At 49.0% G+C, this 24,939-nt stretch overlaps 1 protein-coding gene across 1 annotated transcript in view; it reads right to left on the bottom strand.

The window, feature by feature from the left end:
• Positions 1–21,191, bottom strand: part of ANXA11 (annexin A11) — a 41,085-nt gene extending 19,894 nt beyond the window's left edge. The window contains exon 1 of the mRNA XM_082637129.1: positions 20,996–21,191. The gene's annotated coding sequence lies outside the window, so the exon portion shown is untranslated. The remainder of the gene's footprint in view (positions 1–20,995) is intronic.
• Positions 21,192–24,939: the final 3,748 nt, after the last annotated feature.

The following is a 24,939-nucleotide window of genomic DNA, read 5'->3' as shown; positions in this document are numbered from 1 at the left end:
CAGGACCGCAGGCCAGCCTCAGCCCGCTCACAGGGTAATGGTGCTCATTCCCAGAGTTCCCTGACGACGCCCCCAGGCCCCCCATCTTCACCTCTCCCCAAGAGGCCACCTCCAGGCTTCCCCTCTTCTGAAAGAACAGTCTCATTTTTCTCCCACCATTTCCTGCCTGAAATAGCTTCGCGGCTGCGACCCACTCCGTTCTCCTTCTGAGCTCTCTTGGGAACCAAAGGCCCCAGGGGTGATTGGAGGGCACAGGGCAGTAGCTGCGCCCCTCCCCCCCCACCTCCCCGATGGGTAACACTCGGGTGTGCTGGACAATGGAAACAGGATGCCGATTCCTGTTAAATTTCTCTCTTCCATTCTGCCCATCGTCCCTCTAGCCTACTGAGATCTCCTGCCATCCTGACCAACATCAAGCATCTTAGCACTCTCTCTCAGCTTTCTTTTATATCCACCGATTGGGAAAGCATGGCATTTGCATTCTTCCAGGCGACCGATACAGAAAGAGCACTCCTGAACTGTCGCTGCCGACCGCTTCCCAGCCTGTCGTCAGCCCACCCAGGACCACACGGGCACAGGCGTTCAACCAGCTACCAGGCCACCTAACGCTACCACAGCCTGTTTTCTCATCTTGTTCACAACAGTCCAAAGAGGGCCTCCATCAAAGGAGAATACTAACACGTCACCCCGGGCCTAGAGCCCTCCAGCTTATCCGTCTAATAATCCCCAGGAGAAAAGCAAAGGCAGCCGGAGAGCCTGGTTCAACCTTCGGATGCCCTAGTGCCCACCTTGGCCCTTCCCAACGACCACATGTCCCAGATCAGCACGCAACTCTGACTCCCAACATCTACAGTCTTCCTCGCTTCTTTGAAAATTAAGAAATCTGCTCATGGCCCAGTCTTTGGGTAACTCTGGCCTCCACTGTTTCTCAAAAGAGGCCACCAGCAGGGCCCGCTGTCCTTGGCAAAGTCGGCCTGGCACGCTGGGGTGCCATATCCTGATTCAGAGGGGAGCTCGGGCAGGGCTTGGGGGGCAGGGCCTCATCTTCCCCTCCCAACGCTGTCCAACCCTCACTCTTCACGACAGAAGGGAACCCTCTGGGTTATAATCCCACAGATCTGCTTTCTCTGTGGCATCTACGAATATCACACCTTCTGTGATGACCAATGCCTTCCTCCTACTTCTGCCCTTTAAGAAAGAAAAAAGGTGCCTGGGTGGGATGCTTCACACAGTGGACAGGCCGGGATTCTGACAGGCTGGGCACATCCCCGTTCCATGTTGGCTCTGGTCAGAGCGCTCTGTCTTGGGACTCCCTGGAGAGGGCCTCCAAGTGCCGCAGGCAGCTGGTCTCTTCGGGGACTGCTCCAGTTCCTAGAAACCAGCCTGCAGGGAACTTCCGGCCTCTGGTCCTGCTTCTCTTGGGGCACGATGCAGCACAAATAACACCCTTCCTTCCTCACTGGGACCACCTACCTGCACCTGTACGCCTGATTTCATCCAGCTGTGGCCCTCTCTGGCTAAACTGGTGCTTCTCAAACTTCAGTCTGCAAAACAATCACCTGCTGGACTTGTTTTAACCCAGATTGTTGGGTCCTGCCCCCATAGTCTCTGCAAGGGTAGGTTTGAGACTTGCCCAAACATGCTGATGCTCCTTGACTCTGGACTACACTTTCTGTAGCACTGCTTCACCACGCGTGAGAATCTCCTGGACAGCTTGCTAAAAATGCCAAGGCTTTGGCCCCAATCATTCTGGGCCCTTCAATCTGGAAAGGGTCCAGGAATCTGAAATATAAACAAGCATCCCATTCCCATCTCCACGGATTCTTTTTTTTTTTTTTTTAATTTATTTATTTTTGGCTCTGTTGGGTCTTCATTGCTGTGCGCGGGCTTTCTCTAGTTGCGTTGAGCGGGGGCTACTCTTCGTTGAGATGCGTGGGCTTCTCATTGTGGTGGCTTCTCTTGTTGTGGAGCACGGGCTCTAGGCAGGCAGGCTTCAGTAGTTGTGGCTCGCTGGCTCTAGAGCGCAGGCTCAGTAGTTGTGGTGCACAGGCTTGGATGCTCCACAGCATGTGGGATCTTCCCGGACCAGGGCTCAAACCCATGTCTCCTGCATTGGCAGGCGGATTCTTAACCACTGCACCACCAGGGAAGTCCTGCAGAAGTTCTGATGTAACTGATTCTGTGCTCCACACTCTAGGAAACAAACCTTCCTTTAAGGTACTTCGACACTTTCTAGCTTATTCTATCTAGCCTTTATTCCCAGCAGTAAGCTCTGAGGATAAACACCAAACCTGGGCATCCCAGGATCCCATGAGACCAAGCCTCAGTTTGCTAGGTGAATGTTGAAAGCATACAGCAGGTACATAGGGGGCTTCTCAGGGACTGTAAAGTGGCCTGTTCCCTAAAACTGTGTACATGTACACAAGAACACCATTCAATTTCAAGGGCTCCACAAAGGCCCTAGCCAGAGTCCCAAACACAGGAATCTAGAAATTGTTGTGTTGGGAGAAGAGGCAAAATCACCCAGAACAAGAGGCACCTCACTACCCTGACCTAGCCACACCCCCCCATAATGGGGAATCTTGTTCCCCCACCTCCACAGTGGGACATGGCAATAAGGGCTGGGCGATGCACTATGCACATCTTCTGGTGTCCTGCCTCACTTCCAGGGACATGGAGGAAAAAGGATGCTGGCAGGGCCATGCCTCACACAAGGATATAGCACTGTCCTCCTCAGAGGGCCAGGTGGGGACACAGCTTACAGCTGGCTAACACTGAGAGGAGGCAGAGACCTGGACGCATCTCCCAGGGCTAGAAGTTGCACGGCCGTGAGACCTCCCGCCCCAGTGCCCAGCAGCAAACCAAGAGGGTCTGGACTAGGGTGGACGCTTTCGTGGGATGACCCCTCCACTGGCCTTCCCAGTCTGGGGGCTAGAGTATTTATTTGTGCTAGTTTTTTAACATTAAATCCTCAATCTGTTTTTATGCGAAAATTTAAATGCAGAGTTTAAACCATGCAGCTCAGATGATCCTTGTTGATTTCTTTTTAAAAATAAAAGGAAGAGAAGACAAGCTACAGAATGGAAGAAAATGTTTAAAACGACACATCTGATAAAGGACTGTTATCCAAAATACAGAAAGAACTCTTAAAAACTCAACAATAAAGTACACCTGAAACTAACACCACATTGTAAATCAACTATACTTCAATTAAAAAGAAAAAAAAAAAAGAAAACTCAATTAAAAAATGGCAAAAGACCTGAACAGATATTTTGCCAAAGAATACATACAGATGGCAAAAAAGCATATGAAAAGATGCTCAACGTCATACATCCTTAGGGAACTGCAAATTAAAATAACAATGAAATACTACTACACACCTATTAGAATGGCCAAAATCCAAAACACTGATGACACCAAATGCTGAGGATGTGAAGAAACAGGAACTCATTCATTGCTGGTGGAAATGCAAAATGGTACAGCCACTTTGGAAGGCAGTTCGGCAGGTTCTTACAAACTAAACATACTTATTCTTAGCATATGATCCAGCAACAGCACTCCTTGGTATTCACCCAAAGGAACTGAAGACACACATGGACACAAAAACCTGTACATGGATATTTATAGTTGCTTTCTTCATAACTGCCAAAACCTGGAAGCAACCAAAATGCCTTCAAAAGGTGAATGGATAAATAAACTGTGGTACATCCAGACCATGGAATATTATTCAGCAGTGAAAGAAATGAGCTATGGGCTTCCCTGGTGGCAGAGTGGTTGAGAATCCGCCTGCCGATGCAGGGGACGCGGGTTCGTGCCCCAGTCCGGGAAGATCCCACATGCCGGGGAGCGGCTGGGCCTGTGAGCCATGGCCACTGAGCCTGCGCGTCCGGAGCCTGTGCTCCGCAATGGGAGAGGCCGCAACAGTGAGAGGCCCGTGTACTGCAGGAAAAAAAAAAAAAAAGAAATGAGCTATCAAGCCACAAAAAGACAGGGAGGAACCTTAAATGCATATTCTTAAGTGAAAGAAGCCAGTCTGAAAAGGCTATGTACTGCACGATTCCAACTATATGTCATTCTAGAAGAGGTAAAACTGGAGAAGTTAAAAAGATCAGTGATTGGGCTTCCCTGGTGGTGCAGTGGTTAAGAATCCGCCTGCCAATGTAGGGGACACAGGTTCAAGCCCTGGTCCGGGAAGATCCCACATGCCGCGGAGCAACTAAGCCTGTGCGCCACAACTACTGAGCCTGCGCTCTAGAGCCCGCGAGCCACAACTACTGAAGCCCGCACGCCTAGAGCCTGTGCTCTGCAAGAAGAGAAGCCACCGCAATGAGAAGCCTGCGCCCTGCGACAAAGAGTAGCCCCCGCTCATTGCAACTAGAGAAAGCCCACGTGCAGCAGTGAAGACCCAATGCAGCCAAAAATTAAATAAATGAATAAATAAATAATTTTTTTAAAAAATCAGTGACTACCAGGAGTTAGGGGGAGGAAGGGATGAATAGGCAGAGCACCAAGGATTTTTAAGACTGAAGCTATTCTGTACGACACTAACATGGTGGATACATTAGTCAAAACCCATAGGGTGTACCACACTAAGACTGGACCGTAAGGTAAACTGTGGACTTCGGGTGATAATGCTGTGTCAATACAGGTTCATCAGTTGTAACTCTGATGTGGGGCGATGATAGTGGCGGAGGTGGTGCTGTGAACTGCTGATTCAACTGCTGAACAGCTGGTGCTGTGAACTGCTCTAAAAAATAAATCACATTTAAAAATAAAAGGAATACAAACACATTGTAGGGAAATTCAAATGGAACAGAAAGGCACAAAGAAACAAAATTCATTCTCCCCTCTAATCCCCTACTCAAAGGTCACCACTGAGCAGTTTCCAAAGTATAATTCAAGACAGAACACACACACACATACACACAAATGTAAATGCATATATGTATGTATATATATACAGTTTATGTGTGTTCGTGTATACATGTATGTATAATTTTTAAAAAAACAAGGAAGAAATTTGCTTATCTGCAAACTCTCCTTGCTCCAGTGCAAAGCTAGGTTTGGGCAGGCTAAGGTGTAACCGGTCAGCCAGCCACATGCCTTCCTGGCCCACCTCCAGTACCTGGCTGCTGGGAGATGAAGGGTTAGCCAGCCCTGAGCCGGTCTGAGCAGCTCCTGACCGCCATACACGGCCCATCTCTCCAGGGTCACTGCTGGGAGGCAACAACCCAGAGCAGGGTGCGAATGGGGCCCAAAGCAAGACTATTTAAGGTAGTCAGTTCCAAGAATGTTAATATGGAAAAGGGCCCCGACCAGTGACCTGGAGCCAGGCCCTCACCTCCCCAGACCTCGGGTGTGACAGGGAGCTTCACCTCTTGGGGCTCTTCCTAGTTGGATTTTAGGACTCCTGAAGAGGACACCTCTTCAGGTTTTCACCCCAATCCTAGATTTACAGACTTCCTAAATGCCTACGCTGGAAGGAAACTTGAAGATTATCTAGTTTCTAACCACCTTGGTTTTGGAGCCAAAATATGCCAGGGACACCGCTTACTCAAGTCACAAACACATGGGGAGAGGGTCCAAGGTTGAACTCAGCCTGCTGGGAGCAAAGCCTGCCTGCTTTTCCCTAAGAGGGTCATACTGCAAAACCTGTGACCATTTCAACCTGGGCTGGGCTGGCTTGTTTGGTGGTCCCAACCGGTCCTGCCATTGGTGACCTACTTTAAGACCCCTCCTCCAAGGACAGTGCAATGACTGCTTTGAACTGTGGTCAGCCAAGGACATTCCTCATGGCCAGGAGGTTCTAGAAACCCTCAGGTGCCTCGGCTCCCACCACCTCCCTCTCCCCATACCTACAGGGACAGGAGGAGAGAAGCCTGGCACAGCCCAAGCTCTGCCACACACAGTCCTTCAAAGTCGTGCTCAGGCCTAGCCTGGACTCCCTTCTCCAGCTCAGCCTTGCCAAGCAAAAACAGGCAGCATGATGTAGACCTCAGTGCTTCCTGAACTGTGTTTCCCAACACCAACTTACATCTTATGAGTTGAGAATTTACCAGGTGCCCAGTTAAAAGAGAGAAAGAGATTAGTTATCCAAAAACTTTGGAAAATGCTGCCTACTACATCCCCTTCCGGAAAAGTGCCAATACTTAATAGCATAATAAAGGCTCCGAGAAGTCCTGTAACAAAGGTGCCTGCTTAACTTTTTCCCTCAATTTCCCAAACTTACTAGGCAATAATAATAGTTAACATTTATCGAATACTTATTACGTACTAGGCACTGTGTTAAGTGCTATACATGGAATAGAACTTTACAACTCTATAAGACAAATACTAAGATTATGATCTCTGTATTAGAGATAAGAAAACTGAGGTATGGAGAGATTATACAAGTTGCCCTACGTTATGACCAGTAAATGGTAAGCCAGGATTCAAACCCAAGCAGTCAGGCTCCAAAGCTCAGGACTTTTATCCCTACGCTATATTTCCTCACAGAGCCCACCGGCCCCAGACACTAGTATTTCAAAGACCAAAACTTTAAAAACACTGGTTGATGGAATACAACAGAATTAGGAAGCAGGACACCAGGTTTCACCGTGATCCCGAGTATTTCACTAAAGGCAGTCTAGGGTGGTGGGAGGAACATGAACTCTGAAGCCAGACGGCCCAGGTTCAAATCCCAGTTCTGCTCCCTAAGAGGTGTGTGGTCTTGGGCAGGTTATTTAATCTTTCTGGGCTTCAGTTTTCCACATCTGTTCAATGTAGATAGTAATAGTTTAACATCAAATATGTTCTCATGATATCATTTAACCTTTCATTGTATCAGTTTCCCCAACATAAAATAGCAAACAGGATTAGAGGGTCCCAGAGGACCCTGGGCCATTTGATAATACACAGGATGAGAAATGTGGGAGCAGGGAGGGGACAGGGTGGAGAGCTGGGGGTCAGAACAGTGTGAAGAAGGGCAGAGGACAGGAGCAGTAAAGTCAGCTGGCTCCTTCTCCCACACCAAGCCCAGTGCAGCAGCAGATCCTGGATAGGAATGGCTGTGTTGGATTTTCCAATCTCCCCGAGGAGAAACCACCAACAGGAAACTGGCAATGTTTTCTTTCCATCCCTGCTGCAGGCCTGGGTACCCTGGAGGCTTGGTCCAAGCTCCAGGAAAAAAAGGGGGTGGGAGGGATGGAGGAGGAAGCACCTTTGAAAAGGCCTTTGGAAAAGAAACCTGCCCGGGAGCAGGGCCTCAGCCTGCACAAAGCTCCAGCCCTGCCAGCACCCAGGAGCCTGCTGTCAGCATGTCCACTCTGGGCCTGGCCCTGATAGAAACCATTTTCTCTGCTCTCAGTTGCCTTTCCAGACCAGGTCGTGGGAATTGCGAAGGAGTGAGGAGGGAGCGAGGCAGGAGGGAACACTTTCATGGAAAAGTACCTGCAGGCAGACAGGGAGATTCACAGGAGGTCTCTCTACTAACTCCTCCACGGCACAGCCCTGGCAAACCTGAGTCACTCCAGCTCATCGGGAGAGTCCCCTGTGACAGGTGCCCATACCAAACAGGCTTCCAGAAGAGCCAACGCTTAGCCAAATGCCAACCCCGATTCAGGATTTCTGAGGAGTCGAAAGCGGCCACAGAGGAAGCAGGTGAACCCAGGTATGGTGGTCAGTATCTGGCTGACAACCAGGCCCAGGACATGACGGGGGCTCAGGCTGCGGTCCTTGTAGTCGCCAAGGTTCTTGTGACAGACGCAGTGGCAGTGAAAGAAAAATCCCCCCACCTAAGTCCAAGGTGTGGCCAGGACCTAAGGAAATACCCCCTTCCCCAAATACCCCTTTCCCCTTCCCCAAATACGGAAACCGTGGTTTGTTTCTAAGTGCAGCTCAGGCTGGGGGAGGCAGGTCTGTGTCTGTCAGTTTCACCACTTCCGCATGGGGAAGCTGCTGGCAATCACACCACCTGATCAGAAGGCGCTCCTCAGGACTAGCGGATGTAAATCAAGCACAAGTCCCAGAGTACTAGAGGCCTCCTGGCTGTCCCAGACTTAGCGCTCGAGTCCCTCCATTTCCTACAAATTGCAACCCAAGCGCTGTTCCTCCAGGATCGCCTGGGCCCACAGGGGTGCACCTCACTCCAAACTCGGTGGCAGGTACTGTCTGCACAATGAACCCGTCAGAAGCTCAGCTGGAAAGGAACTTGGGGAGCTCCTTCTCTGAACCCCTCCCTCGTCTGGGTGGGGAAGGGGAGGCTGGGTGGCTCATCCAGGTTACACAGCCTAAGCATCACCGACCCTGGGTCTCATAACATCCAATCCCAGGTCCTCTGTAGGATCTTCTACCACCTCCAATTACTCTCTTTCCCACACTCTAAACCAGTGCCCCCATCTTTGCACAACCGACGCTCCCCCATCAAGAGCTCTGTCGTATGAATTTTATCCATGGCCCATACAGCCTTGATAGAATCTTCTAACACTGCTGCAGGGCAACCAGGGAGAAACACAGGGTCCAATGACAATGGTTCCAATTCTAGCTCTACCACTTGCTGGCCGTTTGACCTTGGGCATGTTGCTTAACCTCTTTGAGCCTTTCTCCTTAAAACTGGGGAAAGTACATTCATCTTACTGTGTGGTGGTGAGGGTCTGATGCACCGATACACGCATATAAAGCCATCCATCATGTAGCTTATTAGCATAGAGTAGGTGCTCAGTTAATTTTAACTTACTCCCTAAGGAGCATTAGCTTGGTAGGTAGGGTCTGGGTCCTAACTTCACCACTTGCTGTGTGACATTCACAGGACAACTTAACCTCTCTGAACCTCCAAGCTGTCTGCCCACCTACCTTGAAGTTACTGTGAGGACTGAACGAAGTAAGAACAGGGAAGACCTTTGTAATATAGGGAGAGTTTTATCCACTCTGTGACCAATTCAGCCAGTGTTGTACCCTCCCAAGTGGTCAAAGAGGACAGGCTCTGATGTTTGGAGAGGGGAAAAAGGGTCATCAAAGATCCCAGACAGACACCCAAACTTATTCAGTGTCTACCAGGTGTCTAGCCCACACAATGAGGGTAGTACCTAACCAGTCGTTACGGTCATGGGTGCTTCAAGACAATTTTGAGAAAGGGAAAGGGGAGAGGGGAGGGCTTTTCAAAGCCAACGATCAAGGCACCATCAGGTTCCTTGTAGGTCTGTCAAAAATATTCCCAACAGACAGTCTGCACTCTGATCCCCCAGAACTGGTGACTATGTTGCCCTACATGACAAAGGGGCTTTGCAGATGTGATCAAGGTTACCAACCTTGAGATGGGGAGTGTATCCTAGATTATCTAGGTGGACCCATGAGTCCTTTCCTTGCTATGTTAAGGATGAAAGGAAAGGATGAGGAGAAATAAAGATGAAAAGAAAGAGATAAGAAGCTTGAGAGGGATTCCATCCATGCACGAAGGGCGCCAGGAGCCAAAGAATGCAGACGGCCTCTAGAAGCTAGAAAAGACAAGGAAACGGATTCTCCTCTAGAGCTTCCAGAACAGATATAACCCTGCCAACAAACACCAGGAGACCCGTGAGACAAAACCGTATGACGGTAAAGTCGTGTGCTAAAATGGGGCAGCCGCAAACAGTAGGGCAGTTCCTCAAAAAATTAAACCTACGACCTAGCAATTCCACTTCTGCATATGTACCCAAAAGAACTGAAAGCAGGACCCAAACATATTGGTACACCAGTGTTCACAGAAGTTATTATTCACAGCGGCCAAAATGTGGAAACAACCCAAATGTCCATCAACAGATGAATGGATAAGCAAAATGCAGTATATACATAACAGAAGAGTATTTGGCCTTAAAAAGGAAGGAAACTCTGACACAGGCTAGAATATGGATGAATCTTGAGGTCATTATGCTGAGTGAAATAAGCCAGTCAAACGATAAATACTCTACGAGTCCACTTCTATGAGGCACCTGGAGTAGTCCGATTCATAGACAGAAAATAGAATGGTGGTGCTGAGGGCCAGGGGGAGGGTAGAGTGGAGTAGGGGGTTAGTGTTTAATGGGGACACAGTTTCAGTTTGGGAAGATAAAAAGCTCTGGAGATGGATGGTGTGACAGTTACACAATAATATGAATGTACTTAATGCCACCAAACCGCAGACCGAAAAATGGTTAAAATGGTATTTAAAAAAAAAAAAAGCTGTGTGGTTTTAAGCCACTAAATATGGATAATTTGCTACAGCAGCAATAGAAAGCAAGTACATACAGTGACCACCGCTTCTCTCCTTCCCTCCGGATCTTTCCATGGTATCCTCTTTGAAAAGCCTCTCTTTGTATAAGAGACCAGTGCACAAGTCTATCTCAGTCAGCAAGAGAAGCAATAAACGAAGACCACAGAAAAAACCATTCCACCGAGAAGGGAGGGACCAGGTGCTCACGTCTCCTACGTGTCTGGAAATAAGAGCTCACTCAGTAAAGCTTTGCTTGCTTGTATTATTATCAGTCAACAAAGTCACCATGGTGAGACCCAGGGCTTGTGAGTGGGTTCCCTATGGCCGGCCAGGCACACCCAGCCAGCAATGCAAATGCTCTTGGGAGGGAAAAGGCGGGCACTGTGATGTTCCGGTTGGTGGGGCAATCACACCCAGCCAGCCAAAACCAAGCAACTGGGACACCAGAGATCATTCTGCCCTAGAGATGACTCAGTTCATTCCCGCCCACCCCACCTCGGCTCCTATTTCACAAGTGGAGAAACTGACAACCAGAGGGTGGAAGTGACAGGCCAAGGTGACACAGCAAGATCCTCCCAGGGCTGGCTCAGGACCCGCCCACTTCCTGCTCCCAAGCCAAGGGCCCACTGTCCAAAAGGCAGGACCCAAGCCAATTGGGGAGTTTTCACAGCACCTTCAGAGGGAGGTTCAGGTTTTGTTGAGCCTGAAGCCTATATAATTTTAGGGGCCCTTTTAAGACCCTGGATGCAGAACACTTTCTTGCAAATTCTACAAAACCATATGACTTTGTGAATTCACTGCCAGGGCCTCTCCCACAGCCTTGCAAAGGCCACACACAAGTGACTGGGGGGTGGTGGGGGGGGCTTGAACCTGAAGGTTAAGTTTCATCAGCTTCACACTAGTTCCACCTCTGGGCTCAGAGAGACACCCAGTGCTGGGCTAGACTTCCCGGAGCACAGGAGGGAAAAACAAAAGTTCTGACCTGCACCAGGCTTTCCCTCTAGCTGGGGAGATAAACACAAAAGAGCAATCACAGGAAAATACCCACAAAATGTTTAAGAGCCTCTCCCAGGCAGAATGGATACGGCTGAGAATCAGGAAAGGGCTCTGAGAGCAGAGAGGAGGGAGGAGAGGAGGGAGGAGAGGTGGGAGGAGAGGTGGGAGGCGTGGTGTCTAGGAAAGCGGCTTCTCTCTGATGGGTGGGCCTTGGCAAACCCAAGGCTCCCCTGGGCACCTCTCCCTCATCTGTTAAACAAACGAGTGAGCCTACGAGGGATCCGTGGTTGTCGATTTGTGCTGCCCAGGACCTGGGGCTCCCTGGAGGTTTTGTAGTTCACAAACATTTATTTTGTTGTGGGGAGGGGAGGGGTGAGGCCACAAAAGAGACTCTCCAACTTAAATTTTGTTTTAAATGGAAAAACAGGAAACCTGGCAACAAGGGTCCTACATTCCCACGTGGTGGCACACAGCTAGGGCTGCAGCAGCTGCCCCTTCATCCAGGATGCCTGTTTCGGCTGCCCACTGTCCCCACCAGGGCTGTCCCTGCAGGTACCCATATTTGTAATGAAAGGAACAAATGTTTATCCAGGGCCCTGCCAGGTAAGAGATGGGGAGAGGGATGGTGCACAAGACTAAAGACCTAAAGGCAGCAGGGAGTCCCTGGGCCTCTACAGTCCTGGGGCCTGTTCAAATGCCTTTGGAAAGGCCCAGTCAGTCCCTTCAAACCTAGAAGACCTGAGACAGTATATACTCCAGCTCCTAGAAGCCCCCAGGAAACCTCTCCTTCAAATAGCACTTATCAAGGGCTGCTCTTCTGATGGTGACCAAGTCCCCAGCCAGTCTTGTTCAGCTGGAAGCTGAAAAGAAAACCCCGTCAGAATCTGCAGATCACACTGGAGGAGAAGATGCTCTTTCAGATCTCAGGTGGGGCTGATCACTGTGCAGGTGGGATGCTAAAGCCTGCCAACCCGCCCTGGGCTGTGCCATGGCAAGAAAATGGAAGGTCCCTGGAGGTCTCCGTGTGATGGGAAGAATGCAGGAAATGCATGTCTGTAGCTCAGTCAAGCCAATACCTCAGCACTTTCCATCTTCAGAACTTCTGCTCAAACAGTCCCTCTACCTGGTCTGTCCTCCTGTCTCCTTTGTGCCTTCCTTAAGCCTAAGTCAATTCTGGCTTTCCTTTAAGCTAGATGGAGCCCCGCTTCTTTCATGAAGCCCACCCTGATCTCTCCACCCACAACGATGATCTCCCTTTCTGGAACTTACCAGCACTTGGCCTAAAATGTTTTCTATGTCTTCTTAGTGCTCTAATAATACTCCCCCTTTTCCAGTACCTATGACAGGTATTAATACATATATTACCTCATTATATGTCACCTCATTAACCTTAGAAACAATCCTGCAAGAGAGGTATTATCATCTCAAGGGAACTAAGGCTCAGGGATAATTTTTGACAAGCAAGGATCACACACCAGACTAGTGCCCGAGGCAGAATTACTTTTTCTAGGCCTCCCAGTGAGAAAGTCAGTGCCCGGGCTATAGGACAGGCCTCTCCTCTCCTCCTCCACTGGCCAGTATGGGGCAGGGCGCAGCAAGGTCCCTGACACACACCAACAGGACACCAGTGTACCCTGATTCATCTCTTTCACACCCTGGTGGCACCTGTCCCAATGACCTCTTCGGTCAGAGCTTCTGGTACAGAGGCTCCAGGAATTCTGGGGGCAGAAAGGACTGATCTAAGATATTCCCTTTCTCCCTCCCACGACAAGGTAGAACCTCAAGTTATGTGAGAGGGCGTATGAACATCCCTGACTCTGCTGGGGCACTGCCTCATCTCTGAGGTGTGGGTCACAGATGCCATCAGGCCCCAGGAGCAAGCCAGGGAGCCCCAAGGCCGCATTCCACCAACCCTGACTGTCCTTTCCCAGGCACTGAACAAAAAGCCCACAGAAAGTGCTGTTAAATATTCAACTCCTCACCCACACCCATGAATTAGGAATAGCTGGAGCCCATGTCAATCATTAGCCAGACAGTGCCTCAGACTCTGCCCTCCGAGGGCTGGCACCTGGGGCGGCCCAGCCTGGAGAAGCTCCGGGCAAAGCAGGCTGGAAAGTGGCCACGGACCAGTGTCCAGGCCTGACCAAGGGGTTGAACTTGAGCAAGCAGGCTCAGAAAGACACATCTTAGAAATAAAGCCAGGCCTTCCCTGGTGGTGCAGTGGTTAAGAATCCGCCTGCCAATGCAGGGGACACGGGTTTGAGGCCTGGTCCAGGAAGATCCCACATGCCGCGGAGCAACTAAGCCCGTGCGCCACAACTACTGAGCCTGAGCTCTAGAGCCCGCAAGCCACAACTACGGAGCCCGCATGCCACAATTACTGAAGCCTACACTCCTAGAGCCCGTGCTCTGCAACAAGAGAAGCCACCGCGGTGGGAAGCCTGCGCACCGCAACGAGGAGTAGCCCCCGCTCGCCGCAACTAGAGAAAGCCTGCGCGCAAAAACAAAGATCCAATGCAGCCAAAAATAATAAATAAATAAAATACATAAAAATTATTTTTAAAAAATAAAAAGAAATAAAGCCAATTCCCAGTGCGCTGGCATTTGGATTACACAGGAATCCTACGGTATTAGGGCTGGAAGGGGCCTTCAGGAGATTCTTTGACTCAACCAGCTTGTTTTACTGAGGTGGGAGCCGAGGCCTAGAGATCAAGGCCCGCCTGGGCTCTCAGGATCGGCTGGGACAGGACAAAGACTCAAATCATGTTTCTCGACCTCCCGGCCGATGCATCGCGGCCCAGGCTGGCTCCCCTCCACTCAGGCTTCTGGGCGCCATTCCACCTTCCTGGGCTGGAGAATGGGCTTGGAAATGTAAAGGCTACCCTGGGGAAGACAGAATGAGAAAATGACTCTGCTGCCTCCTAATACAGCCCCATATCGTCAAGCCACAGAGAAAGCATCCTCTGCCCAGGGACGCCTCTGTGACACTGCTTCTCCCCAGGTTCACCGCCATGAGTTAACAAGAGCAGAGAGCAGGGGTTGGCAGCCACTCGTTTTGATCTTTCCAGGGTATCAGGAGCCGCGCTGACCAACAGCTCAACTCAGTTCAGGGTTCAAATGGCCTCTGTCCCCAAGCTCTCCCAGAAATAGACACTGATGTGTCACACCTGGAGTTGATGAAGGTAAGTCGGGAGAAGGAAGCACAGTAAGACTCTCTCCATCCCAAAGCTGGGTCTTGGAGGGACACCCGCCCCCGCATCCCGAGGGGCCTCTAAGATCAGGAGGTGACTCCAAGCGGCAGAACGAATGGCTGCCAGACCTGACTGTTGGGAATGGCCTGGAAGCAGCGAGACCCTCAGAGCATGAGCAAACTAGCAGCAGCAACTTGCCTGTTTAGCCACCAGCCCTCAGGATCGGAGGCTGCCACCCCCTGCACTGCCTGCTGGCTTGTCCCTGTCACAAGATACCATTCCTACTTCCTAACCCGAGGAAGGCTGGCCTAGCCAGTGGCAAAACCGACAAGCACAGGAGTAGTTTCAGACTGAGGACACCAGTGGGTGGTGTTCCAGAAACTTCGGTCGTCGCCCCCCTCAACCATCTGCCCCCTCTTGCTTCCATGCACTACCTGCAGCCTGGCACGTGGCAGTCCCAAATAAGGACTACGTTTCCAAGCCTCCCTGGCAGCAAGGCAGGGCCCTGTCAGGGAGTCAGCTGTCCTGGGCCTCGCAGGTAAGGGAAGCACCCAGAGCAGCACTGCCCAAGTGTGGTCCCCAGACTGGCCGCATCAGCACAACCTGGGTGCCTGTCAGAAAGGAAATTTCTCGGGCCTCACCATAGACCCCCTAACTCAGAACCTTTAGGGGTGGGGCCCAGGAATCTGTGTTTTAACAAACCTTCCCAGTTATTCTTAAACATGCTCAAGGTTGAAAACCAAAGCCCTGGAGAATGCTGGGAGCAACTTTTCATAAGGAGCCTCATGCCTGGACAACCTCATGGAACAGACACTTATTAACTCTGGACTCCAATTTCTGGAGATAGAGAAACTCCTCTCTTAAATCATGGCCAAACCTGAATCCTAATGCAAGTGGGTGGGGAAGAGGAAGGAAGAGGAATGATGAGAAACTTAACCCAGACAGCAGAAATCAGGAAAGAAACAACATCCAAGTATAGTAAATAATAAACAGAAAACAAGACACAAGAAATAAAATCAAGACTATCTGGTATGCAAACAGTCTGAATTCTCTACCAAAGACAGAAATGACCAAATTCGGTTTGTTGCTATTATCACTGCCTTCTGCCATGTCCCCCAACCCCAGTCACATGCTGATTACAAGAGAAACACTTTTTTTTTAAATGAGAAAGAAAAGTTAAAAATTAAGGCAAAGACATAGTAGGTAAACACAAAGAAAAACCAGAAGTGGAAATATTAATATTAAAAACATGTCGAGGACTTTCCAATAATCCTGTCTCTGCAAACTGAGGGTTATTTCCAACCATTTCTCAGCCATCTGGAAACACAAGACTTGGAAAACTACTCCCTAGGAATCCATGGTACAACAGGGTTTAGGCCATTCTAGTCCCTTGAAATAGTTTATGTGACTTAAAACACAAGCATAGAAACGAGTGTAAAACTTGTGGCCCAAGTCTTTATACCTGACATTTGGCCCTGGGACATTTTTGTGTACTGTTTTGTCATATCCCTTGGGGAACAGAGAAAGTACGTCTTGCCACTTCAGGAGGAAGGAAATGTAATTGCGAGTCACAGCCGTCCACCTCCTTGGACCTAAGGGATGGGGGGGAACCAAACACAAAGGCAGAGGAGCGGTACTCAGGCCCATCCCTGGGCATTGCAGACAGATCTCCTTTTACCCATCCCTCCTAAAACCTGGCTATCATGGGGGCCACTGGGACAGGCAAGGAGGGGGAGCTCACAGTAATCCTGACTCAGAAGCAAGCAGGGGCAGCCTGATTACTACCTACTCTGCATGAGTCTGAGTGGAAACTAAAGGATGTGGCTTACCCCCTCCCTGACTGACACCTGCCTCCAAATTTCTGAGCCTTTCACTTACTGTCCTATAAAATGCACTTAGTTACTAATTTTAGGACTGTAAAGAAGAAGGGATTCTCCCAGATTCTTGGTGATATATGCTCCTAAAAGAGTTAATACAGAATTTAAGGCCTAAGGCCAAAGGCCAAAAGCACTGAATAAGCAACAAAAGACAAAAGGTACAATCCACAAAGGTAAGCTTGATAAACCTGTATACACCAAACATGAATGCCAAATTCATAAATCCAAGACAAATATAAGTTGAGCTTGACTCAAAAAAAAGATTCAATAAGCAGGGATGCAGAGGGCAACCTCAAGATCACAGATATATCTGAAGTCTGTATCCCACAGAGAGTACACGTCCATGAAACCTTTTCACATTGATTGTGCAGCTGGCCACAAAGAAAATCTTAATACAGTCCAACAAGAGATTTTGCTGAGAACATTCACTCAATAAAACTAGCAGTCAACATTAAAATATGACCATACCCCCCATAAAACTTACTCAAAAATTCAAGACGCTGCCTTCTAAAAAATCCTTGGATCAAAACTGATCTACAGAGTACTAGAAAGCAATGGAAAGGTGAGCATTTCATACAAAGGCCCATTGGCTAGAGTTGTACTCGGAGGAAAATGTTGAGCTTTATATACTTTTTTAATTAAAATAAAAGACTAAAAATAAATGAACCAATTTAGACGTTAAAAGTAGAGTAACAAAATAAGCCAGAAGTAAAAAGAAATGAGTAACAATAAAGGTTGAAATGAATGACCAACAAACAGAAAAAAAAAAGTAGGAATAAAAAAAATTATTTACAAATAATTTCCAAATTATATGACACATATTTTATGAGACATATATATATATATATATATATATATATATATCTATATCTATATCTCCAGCATACCCAATTAGAATCCTATTCTTAATATCTAATGAAGACATTCTACATCACAGGGCCTGTAACCTGTCCCTGATTTGGAAAACTTAATATCATAAAAATGTGAATTCTTCCTTATAAATAAAACATTCAGTGACATTCCAAACAGGATTTTATAGATTGTTTACTCCAACACCATTTCAAACTATAAAAACAGTCAACTGTCTCCATACCCAGCAATGGGGGAAAGGTTGAATAAATTATTTTACATCTGTACTACAGAACAGGCAGGGGACAACCTAGGGTGGGTAGGGGTGGCCTCTGCTTTTGTGCTCCCAGCACAGGGCTAGGCAAACAGTGGATACTCACTAACACTGAGTTCAACAGAAATATCCCTTGTCACCCGCTTCCTAAAATAGCATGACCTTTTAGGTGGACACAGCAAGCTGATGTCTGCTATCACCAGCCCCCCACATACACACCCTTTTCCCCCAGGGATGCCACTCCCCAGGCTTAATCTGCCATATACTCCCTCTGGCTCCCTGTTATCAGCCTCTGAGTTTCTCCCTGTCCCTCACACTGTCCTCTAAGCCAGTCTCTCCCCACGCTACAGGTGTAAGAGGCTGGGGGCTCCTGACTTCCCTCTCAGTTTCAGGAGTGATTCCTCCCCCTTTTTTTCTGCTAAGGCAGTGGGACCTTCAGGAGCAAAAGCCCCTGGAAGACTAGACACTCAGAGATCACAGAACCAGGAGTCAGCTACCTGCCATCTGCACACTCCACCCCCAGCTTCAAGATTCCCTGCAGGAACACAACCAAGATATCAACACTGCCATTACCACCCCCTAACTGATCTCAAACCCCTTTTGCAAACATCATCTCACCAGATTGTGCAAACTACCACGTGAGGTAGGCATTTTACCACCCAGAACTCCGGGACTCTGTGTGGCTATGTGGCTTGTCCCAGGATACCAAGCATGGATGAGAACTCTGTCTCCTCACCCCTCCATTGGCCTCATCTGTTACTTTCTCACATCAGGAGCAAAGTCAGCTGTGGTTCAAGTCACTGTTCATGCTGCACTGTCAGGATTCTCCCAAATACAAACCACCACGTGACATCAGACCTTTATTTCATGGGGTACCGGGCTCAGGGTCAGTAGGCTTAATATGGTATGGTTTCAGGGTTATTAGAAAGCGCCATGAATTTCATAACTCCTTTTAAAAATGCAAATTCCCAACAAGGAGACTTTGGTTTCTTCATTTCCCCTAAGAGCTTTTCTATTTAGGTAGCCCTCAGATTCCTGATGTTCTGCAGGCAATGGGCTCACAGGGTGCTGAGGAGAAAAACTCAGAGAAACCTGAGTCTGTCTGCTTGGCTGTGATTGTGAAATACACCTATACACAGAATCTTCCTCCAGTGGTCCCCATGGGACAAGTATCAGGGACTGCTTCAGGCTTAGCGGGAGGGAGAAGACGGCAGCTGAGAAGAGGAAGGAGCAGCAAGGAAGGGGAGCTCCACAAAGACCCTGGGTCCTCTGAACATCCAGCACTCGGCACAGATTTCATTTCTACATTCACCTCCTGCCCACACAGGGTTTCCCCCCACCCCCAGTGAATTCCCAAGAAAAACCCACACTCACCTATTCTGGCTCAATTCTCACTCCTACCACCTCAAACTACCCATCCTCCCAAAATCACGTGGCCAAGGCATCACTAATGGATCTTAGGTGCAGCGGTCCAGGATGAGCCCTGACTACCATCCTTGCCCTGGAGACATAAAGGAGTCCAAGGGGACTCCCACTTGGCCTCTCAGCCAGTTCCTAGGCCCACCTCTCAGTCTGGACTCACTTCCATCTCACTCTCCCAAGTTGTTGGGTTTTTTTGGCCTATCCAAATTCAGCTTCCAAAGTCAAATAGTTTAAGAACAGGGAAACCTTACTTCCCTGGCCTGCCTCTTTCACTTAGCTAATGTCTACTGAGTACCGACATTCGGCAAGGTCCCTTCTGGATGCTGTGAGACCAAGAGATGAGTGAGAAATACCGCCCCCCCCACCCTCCAGACACAAAGGACGGGGCAGAGAGAAGATTTGTGGCCATATAATTATTACTCCAAGGCGAGTTTTGAGAAGTGATGCCAAAGGAGTGGAGGAGGGCTGCATGGGCTCGCAGCATGTCTTGTCCCTTCCTCCTCCAGGCACCTGGATGGCTCCCTGGAGGGTGGTGAATAACAGGCAGAACTGGGGGAAGGAGGGCAGAACAGCATGAGCTAAGACAGAGGAACAGGCCAGAAGGAGAGTAATTCAACTCGGACCTTCAGGGCAAGAAGGGAGTGATAGCTATTGTTACTATTACTGTCGACTCTTACAGATGATTACTCATGCGCCAGGCCCTGCTGTAAGCTTTATGTCTATCCTGGGACACAGGGGTATGGTGCACCAGTCACCACCTGTTCAGATCAGTGCCTGAGCTGTATGGTTGTTAAGTATATTAACTCATTTAATCCTCACAATAACCCTGTGAGGTAGGTATTATTATTACCCCCCACTTTAAAGATGAGGAAATGAAGCCATAGAGACTAGTAAGAGGCGAGATTCGGGAGGGATGCAGGAGCCCGAGGTAGTGAGCACCCCACGCCAGGGCAACAAATAGCCCTGGCACCTCACCTGGCCTCTCCTGTCAGGGAACACCTGGTAGCATGAAGAGTGCCTTGAGGGAAGGGGCCCTGTTAATCCTCCTGGAATCCCCAACAACTGACTGAAACAAGGAAGGAATGGAGGAGCATAATGAGAGCCTGCGGGGGTGAGCAAGACAGCACGCCCTACCTGTCCAGCTCCTGGACTCAGCCTGGCACTGCCCTGTAAATTTTTGTCCCTGCCGTGGGGCAGGGCAGAGGCTCACCCCTCACAGGGCCACTCCATGCCCAGGTCAAAGCAGCAGGAAGTAAAGTGAAGGCAGGGAGGGAAGACAGAGCGGCGGGCTACCAGATACCCCAGGTCTGTCCTACAACACCCAATCTCCGAAGAAAGGTCACTGATTAGAGGGGCAGGGACAGAAATGTGCCAGGCAAACTGTTCCCAGCTTGGGCTAGAACTGTCTAGCTTAGCTTCTCCTCCCCAAAGTCTCAAGCTGATGAACTGCACAACTCTCCTTTAAGCCAACAGATGCGTTTCTACCTTTTTAAATCTGCAGGGGACTGGGTAGAGCCCAGCGGGAGGTAAGTCAAGAATCCCTCCCTGAAACTGTAGCTCAAGGTTGAAATGGGGGAAAGGCAGAGAAGGTAAACACACAGGTGAACACAGCACCTGGGATAGATCCCGCATTCTCTCAAATAGAGTGCCTTACAAATCAACTCCAACTGGCAGAATTTCCGTCTTTCCAGTTCCGGAGGAAAGTTCCTGAAGGCAGCCTCCTCTGCTAGCTCCCCTCAACATAAGCCCTTCCCAGAAGGGTACACACACTCCCGAGAACTCAGCGGGGTCTGAGGGGCCGTGGCCACCGGCCATCCCCACACCAGCCAGTCGCCTTCTTGTCGCAGGTTCACCCGGTCCCAATCCGGCACAGGCCCTGAGCCCCAGACTCCGGCGGAGCAGCACAATCACGTGGCCCTGGCCACTGGGGGCCCCGCCTGTGCACCCCCCACCCCACAGGGAGGGCTCCCCACCGTTGACCGAGCTGGGCAGCCAGGCCGACTCAGTCCGTCCGGGACCAGCCCGACACCCGCCCCCTTACGGTTACACGCCGTGTAACCAGGAAGCCGCAGGGCCGGACCGGGAGGGGGCGAGGAACAGTCCGGGGCCTTCCGGCGGGGGCCGCGTAACCCTGCCACCGCCCCGTCCCCTGCCCCCAGCAGGCCGGGGAACCCTCACTTACCTAGCCACTGGCAACCGGGGTGGGGGACCACGAGGGGCGAACGGGGACGCGGGCAGCAGCGGCTCTCTCTGCTGGCGTCCCAGGCGCGGCACCTCGGACCAGCCTCGAGTTATGTCCCACTCCCGCTCTCGGGGCTCGCTGGGCACTCGGGACCCGCGAGCTGCTCAGCAGTCAGGGAGAGTCTGGAAGAGGGGTGGCTGGGCGGAAAACTCCCCTCTCGCGCCGCCCCAACGCGCCCCGGGGCGGAGCCGCGTGCGCCACGGCGGGGCGGGCCCTAGGGGCGCGGTCTGCGCGCGGCCCCGCCCCCAGGTTAGGGCGTGCTGGGGCCGCAGGCTGCGAGCATCCTCCCCGAGCAGGGGAAGGAAGCTGCAGGGCCTTCCATCGCGGGAGGAGGATACAGCAGGCGCCTGGAGGTAGGCGGGGAGCCCGTTCTCCCCACCGCCTACCGCGACCGGTCCTGCCCTGCGCCGCACTCGTGTGGAGGGGATTTACCCAAGCCCCCTCCAGCCCAGTGTACCTTACTTAGTGACTGTGTACATTAAAAAGGTGACCCTCTCTACGTTAAAAAGGTGACATAACAGTATGGAAATGGAGATGGGGGTGGGAGAGTAGCTTTATAGTGCAGAAACCGAGACCAAATACCTTAGCCAGATGATCAAGGTCAACATCAAGAATGTTAAATCAACAGTGATAGTATGTACCGATTTTGGTCTTCCTCACAAGTATACATAATCACAGTTTAATCGTGAGAAAAACATGAGACAAATCCCAGTTCAGGGATATTTTACGGAAAACTTGACCAGTACTCCTCAAAATTGTCAAGGGCATCAAAACCAAGGAAAGTCTGAGACACACACTGTCACAGCCAAGAGAAGCCTGAGGAGATGCGAAAACTAAATGTAACGTGGTATCCTGGATGGGATCCTGGAAAAAGGGCATTAGCTAAAAACTAAGGACATCTGAATAAAGTATGGAGTTTAATTAATAATAACGCATCAATATTGGCTCATTCATTGTAGTAAAACACCATGCTAATAAAAGATAGTAATAGCAGAAACTGGAGTTTATGAGAACTCTATTTGAAATTTTTTGTAAATCTAAAACTATTCTAAAAAATAAAGTTTATTTTTTTGAAAAAGGTTCACCTACGCAATATATGAATATATTTATTTATATTGATATTATATATTAAATAAATATTTTTTAAAAACAGATTCACTCTTCATTCCCCCAGCCCACTTTTAGGCTTGCCTTTCATACATTACGTAGATGTACTGTCTACAAAACGGTGTTGCTGTATTTTTCTGCACCGCGCTTTTTTACTCGCTAGATCTTGGAGGGTCTTTGCATGCAAGCGCACCTGGATCAACTTGGTTCTTCCTAAACACTGCACAATACTAGCGGTCTTGTGCGTCACCATTCTTAATTACTTAGCTCTTTACGAAAGTACTTTTAGATTGTTGCCCGTTTGAGGCTGTTCAAAAAAAAAAAAAAAAAAAAAAAAAAACTGCTGGTCCAGCCTGCGTTTTAATAGTGCAAGGAGCGGGACTGGGCCGGGCCGCAGAGGAGGCCGGCGTGCGGGGGCTGGACGCAAGCCGTGCCCTGCAGCAGCCTTGGCCGCAGCCCAGCTACGAACCCTGGGGATCCAGTTATCTTCCGCAGCCTCTCCAACGCCCCTACCTCCCCCAAGGCGCGGCTCTTTCTCGGAACTGGACTGCATTTTTTGGAGATGACTGGGCGGGGGAGGATGAAACTCAGGCCAAAGGCTCGGGAGCTGCTCGGAGGAAACGCGTCCCGGAGCTGAAGAAGAGCCGAGGGTCAGAGGCACAAGGCGTCTCTCCCAGGGTTGTTGTTACTCGGGTGGGGACGCCTGCGGCGGCACAGGAGCAGGCGACAGTATGAAGCCCCCGACCGAACTGGCGGCGTTCCGGGGGGCTTCTGTTACCGGGCGCTCTCTCTGGGCTGGGAGTTTTGTCCGGGAAGGTCACCTGGCGCCCACCCAGACCTTTCTTTTGCCTGGACACCCTGCACCCGCGCCCTGCAGCGTTCCTTGCTCCCCCGCTGCAGCAAAAGCGAGCTTCTTTGAATGGCTCATTTTTCTCGTGGCTGAGCGAACGCTTCTTGAAATACCACTTTAAAAGATAATAAACAAATCATTTAGGGTGGAATTCCTTCTATTTGTAGCACAAACTTTTCTGCCTTAGAACTGAGACCCTCGAGGCCAGAATGGTGAATAGCTACCACTGTGCTTTTTATGACTCGGTAGGAACACCACGTGGGGGAAAAGACTCTAGATTTGGTGTTTGGGTTCTGGTTCCCATTCTGACACTCTCAAGCGATGCGTTCTCCAAACCTTGGTTTTCTCGCCTATAAATTTTTTCAAAACAATCTATAAAAATCTGGAAAGTAACCTCTGCTTCATTGTTACTCAGGGTTGATGCAAACATCAAATGAAGCAAGGGAAAGTAAGTGCCTTGTAAAAAGGACAAGTGCTGTAGAGCTCTTGAGTAGTACAGTACCGTCATCTTTCTTACATCGATTCATTCAACTGACAATGGTTGAATACAGCCAGCGTGACCCAGCCAACGTGACCGGCCCTATGCTAGGTGCCACAGGAAGAGGTGCAAAAGAAAATCCCTTTGCTCTAAACACAAATCTTTAATGGAGAAAAAATTAAATTGTAAATACCCTACACAGTAGAGGCTTGCAAAAAGGATACCTGGGGTAAGTGAGACGCAGGTGAGAGACTGGAGTGCAGAAAGTCTTCTGATCAGTCTTGCCAGACTTTGCAATGAATATCCTTCTAATTTTTAAAATCATGTTAATTCTTTTAAAAAAATTATCTATTCCTTTAATTTCTACTTTTATCTTTGTATCAATAGTTTTGTTCCTTCTACTTTCTTTGTGTTTGCTCTGCTGTTCTTTTTCTGGTTTCTAGAGTTGAATATTAGAGTTATTTATTTTCAGAATCTTTTGTTGTTGTTTTCTAATATTTATGTGAGAGCATAAATCTCCCTTGAAATCCTGCTTTAACTACATATCACAAGTTTTAATATGCCATGCTTTTGTTATGCCTTAGTTATAAATATTTTGGGTTTTTTTCCACTAGAATTTTATCCTTAATTCATGGACTATTTAGAAGTGTGCTTTCCAATTTTGTTTTCGAAGTTATGGCTTTTTAAAAAATATTCTGTCATAGATTTCTAACTCTAATTCTTGGAGATGAGAGATGTGCTCTTTTTAGAATTTGTTAGGACTTTTTGTTTTCTAGTAAACAGACTTTGAATGTCCCAGTTTTTGTAAATGTATATTCACTATTTACATGTGCAAGATTCTCTCTATATATCTCTCCATCCAGTTTGCTAATCTGGTTACTTAGATTGTTTTTATCCTGAGGTTCTTTTCCGTTCAATCCATTGATTTGTGAGACAGTTTAACATTTTCCACATTTTTGTAGTTTGTCAACTTCTGCCTATAATTTGGTCTGATTTTGCCTTATAATTTTGAGAACACATTATTAGGTTCATACAAGTTCATAATTGTTTTATCTTTTGGTGACTATCTCCTTCTATTACTTTTCTCCTTAAAAAATTATTATGCCTGCTCTTAGTGTTGCTATCTAAGATAGTGCTTGTGTAGTATATGTTTTCTCTCTCTCTTTTTCACTCTTTTTTTTTTTTTGCGGTATGCGGGCCTCTCACTGCCATGGCCTCTCCCATTGCGGAGCACAGGCTCCGGACGCGCAGGCCCAGCGGCCATGGCCCACGGGCCCAGCCGCTCCGCAGCACGTGGGATCCTCCTGGACCGGGGCACGAACCCGCGTCCCCCACATCGGCAGGCGGATTCCCAACCACTGCACCACCAGGGAAGCCCCTCTTTTTCACTCTTACTATATTGTTCTTTAGGTTTTTCTCTTGGAAATGACATACTTTTTTTTTCCACAA

Source organism: Mesoplodon mirus, assembly GCF_964341445.2.
Source record: "Mesoplodon mirus genome assembly, chromosome: 2".
Taxonomy (NCBI): domain Eukaryota; kingdom Metazoa; phylum Chordata; class Mammalia; order Artiodactyla; family Ziphiidae; genus Mesoplodon; species Mesoplodon mirus.
Note: the sequence above shows the minus strand (reverse complement) of the source record. Positions and strands in the feature narration are given on the sequence as shown.